Source organism: Halyomorpha halys, unplaced genomic scaffold, assembly GCF_000696795.3.
Source record: "Halyomorpha halys isolate HHAL.00 unplaced genomic scaffold, Hhal_1.1 Scaffold151.1, whole genome shotgun sequence".
Classification (NCBI taxonomy): domain Eukaryota; kingdom Metazoa; phylum Arthropoda; class Insecta; order Hemiptera; family Pentatomidae; genus Halyomorpha; species Halyomorpha halys.
Window position 1 is genome coordinate 654,132 of NW_027116659.1, and position 8,219 is coordinate 662,350.

An 8,219-nucleotide genomic window follows, 5' to 3' on the forward strand; every position below is an offset into this window, starting at 1 on the left:
ATGGTAATCTCAGATCTGACTGTGGACTGAGCTTTGTAAGCATTAAATTTAAACTTTATCACTTTATCAACTTAGATCAGATTTATTAAATGTATTATAAAGTACAGTTGTAAATAGCAATAAATAAATATTAAAAAAATTTAAACTGAAACTGAATTTTTCATCCAAAATTCCTGGCAATAGTTGAAATTGTTTTAATATGGTTTGTTTGTAATTTTGTCAATAAAACTAATAAAGTCAATAAAAATATAGTTTGTACGTATTTCGGAACTTATGGTGATTATTAATGATAATAAGAATAAAAATAATAGTTTGTACATCTCACGTAACTTGAAACAAATAAGAACAAACAAAAACATATTATAATGTCTTTAGCTAAAGCACTGTATATTTCCCAACAGTATCACATACATTAATAGCGTAAGCCTTAGAACGATATTAAACTTCAACGAACCAAAGCAAAATTAAGGGAACTTAGGAAAATTCATTTAATTTTTTTTTATTTATTCATTTAATGTAATTTACAACTGTACAAAATAATAAATACAATAAGTAAATATGTGGAATGTTTTATTTACACTTAAAAATCTTGGGAAGGATCCACCCATTGGTGGTACTTCAAGCATTAATTTAAATTAGATGGTTCCGGGGCCATCTTCTTTTCAGACGCCTCGGAGGATTATCAGGGATAGTTAAGGATGAGAGATTAAGACCTAATGGGTTAGGATGGGTAAGGAGTTTGGAATGAAAAGACTTATATCTGTTTTTGGTTAAATCTGCAACGAATGGGATGTTAAGGTCTTTGTGGATGAATTTATTTGTAACGTAATAAGGAGCATCAAGGATTTTACGTAGCATATTAGATTGTAAGGATTAGATGCGGGAGGAATTTGATAGTTTGGTAGAGCCCCAGAGCTCAATTCCAAATGTCCAAATTGGTCTGATAATCATAGTGTATAATAATTTTTTGAAGTGAATGGAATATTTTTTTCGTACCTCCCTGACGAAATAAGTAATTGAATACATACATATTGGTAAGTATATATGTATGTATTCAATTACTCATAATATTTATATTAATACTTATAATAATTTAATATAATACTTATAATAATAGTATAATAATTTTTATAGTGAATGAGAAGTTTAGGGCGTTTGTTAAGTAGGTGTTGTAGTAATCGAAATATACAAGCAGTTTCATTTAAATTTAAATTTCAATAAACTATTTACAAATAAAATCATTTATATGCTAATCAGAGCAATTAAGAATGAACTCTCAACTAACAACATATAAAAGAATTTCTATGTAAAAGACATTTTTTAATTCTGAGATATTACACATTTTTTTGGGGGGGGGGAGAGGGTCATTGTTTTTATTGTCAGTTTATAGATGGTGTAAGCATATGGAGGAGAGTGGAGGTCTTTCCTTCGAGACATGGAGTGAAATTGAAGGAACAAACATTTAGCATCAAATCAAATTTTGCTAATTCGTGGATTGGGCCCTTCCTGCAAAATGCCAGCCATTTGGTAAAATAGAACTATATTTAAAACGTGATAATTAAATTATATCCGAAAACATTTTTAAACGATTACCAAAATTAAATTGGACGCATCGTGCTCTGATGCATGGAACACTTTTTAAAACAAGTCTTTATGCAAGGTTGCCAGAAAGATAATGAAAATCATGTGAGATAAAAATTAGCTCGTTTGGAAGATAGAAAAAAAGAAAAGGAAATGAAATACAAAAATATATTTGACTGTTCTCAAATAATTGTCTTTCAACCCGTTTTATACCCTCTATTGGACTGATCGCTATGTATTGAGAACTATAAGCAGCCACTCGCAATTTTATTGAGTTCCTCTTCATTTCTCAAGAAAACCTGGACGTTTGGTTTTCATTCTTCGGAGAACTTCCACCGTAGCAGATAAAAGGACACTTCTAAGAACAGTAATTTCAGGGCAAATCCAGAGCTAAAAGTACAGGGAACACCTGAAGCTGTGTAGGCGGTTAAATATAAGGCGGTGGCCGTTTAATCCTGAAGATACGGATCTGCCATTGAAGAGGGAGGAGTCTTGGCTGGAACGGTTCCAAAACTGTTGGCCGAGCCGCAATGCGGTCCTAACTCTGGAAAGTCTTGGGATCTAAAAACATCTTCTGTCCAAGTCTAAGGTGAGGGGGTTTGAAACCCGTTGGAGCGGGGTATAACTGGCTGGAACAATTTAATGAAATACCTTCTCCCTTACAAGATAGTTTTATACCAACTCTAAAATACTGAACATACCTTTGTATTGTATATTGAATAACTAGTACTCAATTTTAAATATAGGCGTAGATGAAACGTACTAAGTATAAATAATATATTATTAAAATAATTTTAATTCTTACAGTGATATCTTGAAGTCCATAATAAACTAACTAAATAAAAAAAAGGAGTTCATCAATATTATTCAGCAGTATATTTGCCGCAGGGAGATGATAAAAACGGATATCTGACCAAATCTCTGAGGTAAATAATCAATTCATGGAAGAAGTTAAAATGAAAACTCTGTGGGGGGAGTTTCCTTATGAAAGAAAGTGACTAGATCAAGTCTCTTTAGGCATTAAAAGTATATACTTAGTAACTGATAAATTATTAAATGTATGTAGGTAATACAAAAATTATCATTGTAACTCAATTTGTAATCGAAATTAATAAAAACAAAATAGGTACTTAACCTGATATTTTTAAGAACAAAAAGGATGTTTAGTGAAATTTTACAGATTTTTAGAGAGTGTAATTGATGGATAATAATTTTTTTTTTTCATTTTTATTAAATATCTAAACAATATTATTTCATCTTTTCCTTGAAACAGAGGAGTTGTTTGGTCAAATATCTTACAACTTACCATACTTAGGATAATCGCCCCAAATGGTTGTTATATTTTAATATCTTCTGTGAATCGATCATCGACCTTACGGATTTCATCAAATCTCCATTTCCATCATTGCAATATATATAATAAATAAAGAAGTTATTCATTATCAAACAGATATTTGAATGATTAAATTTATCATCTTAATACAAACATTATATTGCTACTATAGGAAGGATAAGTCAAGGCCTAGGTTGAATCCGAGACAGGTAAAAAAAAAATAAAAACTACAAAAACGGAAGATAGAATGATGGGCTGTTAATTAAATAATAACCATTATAACAACGCAAGAATATATGTAAATGAATGTCACAGGTAAAGGCCAGGATCGGCAAATAATTGACAAAATTCTATAATGAATGTCGACAAACGGCAAAACCATCGGTGAAAGACGGAATATTAGCAAACATATAGTTGTCGTTTGAACATTCACCAGGGATTGAACAAAGTGAATGAGCTCGGGTGGAAGGTGCGGTCAGAATATAACAAAAATAAGTTGAAATAACTTATTTAATTGTTCCAACGTTTCGGCCAGAATTTCTAGCCTTCAACAGAGCTACTAGCAAAAACGACAGCCAAGTCCGAAGTTGAAATCTATTGGTGATAAAACAAATCTTATATCTAGAAGACGGTTTTCCTTGTTTCTTTTCTTTTCTTAAGCCCTATGGGATGTGGTGTTGATATTCGGGGAGGACTGAGGAAGATGGCTTTCCAATAAATTAATTAAATTATACAGCATTTGAAAAATAATGTTATGAATGGGACTAATGGTGTATTTATAATTCAACTAAATAATATTAGAGTAAATTTCTAATCTCGACAACATATGAGTTTACTGTTCCAGACAGAGCCACAAATAAACCGAAATCCAATGAAGCGAGAGAGGGAGAGGGAATGACGAACAGCCTGCTCAAAGCGCGGAGGTGTTATTAGAACCCAGGGCCACAAACCCGCTTAAGGGTTAAATTTAATGTGGGGGTGCCGCGGCAGTGCCGAGTCTATCACCTAATCCCTCCTAAATGATAAACCGCCCTGTTTTCCCGACCGCTTCCATATATTAAGGTGGCACTGCCTGATCTATCTGGAACGTCCCGGGGAAAAACTTTTCCGATACCCGGAGAAAAACATCAGTTTCCCAAGGCCATTAGTCAAATAGCGGCAGTTGTGTACATTCCCAACATCCCGCGGTGAGGCCATACATCGTTCGGATCACATGTTCTTCGGCTCCCGTTTGCATATATCACTTTACATGTTTTGATTTATAGAAATAATTCTAAGCTTTTAGTTGCCTCCTTAACAAATATATGTAATAAATTTACCAGGAATCATGAGATAAAAAATAAGCGAGTTGTTACAGACTAACCGATAGAGGATAGATAAACTATTAACTTGGCTTATAAAAAATAGTCAATTATATGGCGATTTACAATTGAAACCAACAAATGATTTCATCAAAAACGGTTTACAAATTTCCATTCAAAGTTACCAGCAGTAGCTTATAACCAAGGCCCGAAATTTTATGTAGTAAAAAAAATAAAATAAAAAGAATATGCAATAAAAACCTGTAAAAGTATGAAATATAAAGGTAAATATTTTCAAGTATACAATAAAACGGCTAAACTATACTAATATCCCAACAAAAGGTTCTGAATAAAGAAAGAAATAGGATAAGAGAAAAAAATTAAAAATAAAAAAATTAAAGTTATTTCAATTTTGTATATATGTATGTATATGTAATATGTAAATAATTAAAAAAAACTAATAAACTTAACAGTAAAAGACGCTACAAGACGCTTTCTAAGTTAAAATATCAAAATAATAAAAACTTACAGTTTTCACAACTTGCAACGCAAAAGAAAAACAATAAGAAGTGGATTTTGAAAAGGTTATTAACTGTAATAAATCAAATTAATATAAAAATAATTAAAACAAACAATATCAATTATGTATATGTAAATAGATAGGAAACATACAGTGAGACAATATTTAAATTATGAAAGTAGCATTTGAAAACTCCCAAAATAAAAAAACACAAATAACCTTAGTCATTAATATGTAAATTTAGTTAAAATTTATTACAAGATTTATCTAAATTTGATTCTGTAAGTTCTAATTTTTTTTTTATTTAAATGTTTTTATTATTATAAAATGACAGAGGTGGTGGGGGAATAATTGTATGCACTTAAAATTATAAGTAACTATAGGATCGTATTCAATATCGCAGAAGAAAAGAGAGCTATTCATATTTAAAATTACATTTAGAGGTCTACCTATGGGTAGTTTCTCTACACGCCTGCGTCACTCCATTACAACTGAGTTCAAATTTACTAAATGTATTATAATGTACAGTTGTAAGTAGCAATAAATAAAAAAAATAAAAATGATATTAACGTCTTCTAGAATGGCCAGTTCCGAGTTCTTAATAAAAAATCTCTTCCATTTTTTATCGCAATGTTTTCTCTACTTGGCATGAAGGTAATATGATTAGAACAAAGTTGCAATTAACGATTATTACCTCAGTTGAATAAACTGTTTCATCTTTGGTTTTGTACGGGTCAATCCAAGATTCCAACTTTGAACTAGATGAAGTACTTACTTTTTCTATTTTAAAAATAATAAACATCAATATTCGGAAGGAAACTAAGCAAAGGAATTGGCTTGAATTAGAGTGTAATATTAAAAACGAACACGAAAGAAAAAAATAATTCCGAAAAATTTATAGCTAATGCTCGTAGTGAATTATTAAAGGTAGCTTTGTTGTATACTAATTGAATGAGTATGAAGCTTCCATTATAATCTGGAATTTCGTCTTTATTGTGTCATTTTAATTTATTAATAGTTTTTTTTTATTCAACTGAAATAGTCCAAATATGTAAATACATGCATCTATCATGAAATGAGCAAGGATATTTAAAACAAAACTTGGCTAATTGCATCTGAGTACCCGATCAAATCATGGAATGGAAATCAGTGTACACTGATTCGAATAGATTTTTGATGGGCGGTTCAAAAAATGCGACAATTGGCAAACAAAATACGCGACTGCATAAAAATCCTGGCCTTGCTTATTACGTAAGAAATTCAACTTCATCTCCAAGACTAATACAACACATTCTGCTATAAACTCTCTGTTTATCTATTATTATTATCATGGTTTTTTTATTTTTTGTCATTTTTTTTTCTAAAACTTTTTTTTTATTATAAAGTCACTTTTTTTTTTATTAATTTTATAAATATTAGTTGTTATTGTTTGTTACTTTTTTCTTTCATTCTTCAATTATATTACTCTATTATTATTATTTTTTTAATAATTCATTTTTATCATTTTAAATTATTCAATAATTCCAACAGTGTAAATAGTTGAGGTGATTTGGGAGTTACAGCCAATACATCGAAATATACGGTGGCGATTTTTTTTTAAATTCCCACATTAGCTGATCCTGAGGGATTGATTAACTTTTTACCATTGTATTTTGAAACATTTTTACATAAGAATTCGTTGATGGAAATTAATTATTTACACATACTTTATTTTACATATAAAGTACAGATAAATTTTAAGTTATCTTTACTAGACTATATGAGCTTTGTCATAAGTCTGTGAAGTCCCATTATCGTTAATTTTTATTTAATTTGTTTTCTGTATGATTTAAAAAAATATAATAATTTTTAAAATGTCAATTAATTCTTCTATGAAAGTGAAAATAGCGTTGGTATTTCACGATTTTCGATATTTTTATTCTAATATTTTTTCCCCTAAAAACAATTTATGATTTTGATATTTTTTCTAATTAAAAATGTCCTCACGAACTTTGATTGAAATCAATTTGGAGTATTTGGAGAATGATTTATTTTTTTCTGTCAATTTTAAATTGGTACTTCATTTCAAGACGAATCATGGTTTTTTAAAAAATAAAATAGGATCGAAAAAATAAATTTATGAGCAATTAAAAAAAAAACCTCTTTGATATCTCCACCATTTATTTTAATACAGCAACGAAAGGTATTATTTTTTTTAAATATTTTTTACGTTCGGGTAAATAACTATTTATTTCTTGAACTTGAGTAGCTCAGAAAGTAAACAAATAAAAAAATAATTTACTGTCATTTAGAGGGCTGGATGTTTTCACAAAATAATTAAATAAAAAAATCCATAATTTTTTCTGTAAAAAAAATATTAAATATATAAATTATTCGTTTACATAATTTTCCATTTTTCTTACACTGTTATCATATTTTGAGGTCTATCCTGATTGTTAAAAATAAATATCGAATTTTCAGTTATTTCATTCAGTTATTGTCAGCAATTGGCGTGTAATTTAATTATTTATTTAAAAATAATAAAATCAATTAAACTAACTTACTAATGTGAAAAGTTATAACCGGTTCTATTCCCTTTTCAGAGGAAATCACACTTTTCTCAATTGATCATCTTAAAAGTAAGTTTTAATTCAAAATAAAGTTTCACTTTTCGAGGAGTTAACTGTTCTTCAATTAAAAGCGAGATGGGCGAGTTGCCGCCACAGACTTATAATTAACCAGCGAACAGTAGCATTTAACTGACTGCCCGCATCGCTGTTATAAACAACAATTGTATCTGAGTTGGAAGGGGGAAAGTATCTAAGTCAATTAATATACGAATGAGTTCAGGCAGGTTATAGTTAAGTTAAAATTAGATATCAGCAGTTTAAAATTAATATCGTGAGTACAAAAAAATAAAGAAGATAAAAATAAAAATATTAAAAAGATACTTGTTAACTAACTCTAACCATCTTCTCCATATTTGAAATTATACGGTCAATTATTTATCTATATATACCATACAAATAAAAACAATGTAAGAAGTACTATTTTATGCCTAACAATTACACAACGGTAGTCAGTGTACACAAGAGACGGATTTTAAATTTACGGTTCGCTCCTTTATTTTTTGAACTCCAAAGTCCTTCAGTTTCAATCAGGAATTGAAGGAGATGTAACTGCAAAGTGGTTTTTGCACCGCCATAATAATCGTCACTGGTTACACCCTCGTAAGCAAAAATAAAAATTGAAGCGGGCATCAAGGACGTACCCCGGATCAAAACTAGGGGGGGAAGCCATGATCAATCAGGGGGGGCAAGCCATGATCAATCAGGGGGCAAGCCATGATCAATCGGGGGGGGGCAAGCCATGATCAATCAGATTGTGACATTTCAGCTCGTAAAAGGCAAATGAAACTAAAATTTTAAGAAAATTATAGATAATTGTCGCAATGTTTTATTAGTCATTACAATTAGTATTTGCTTGAATTTTTTTTAATAAAAAA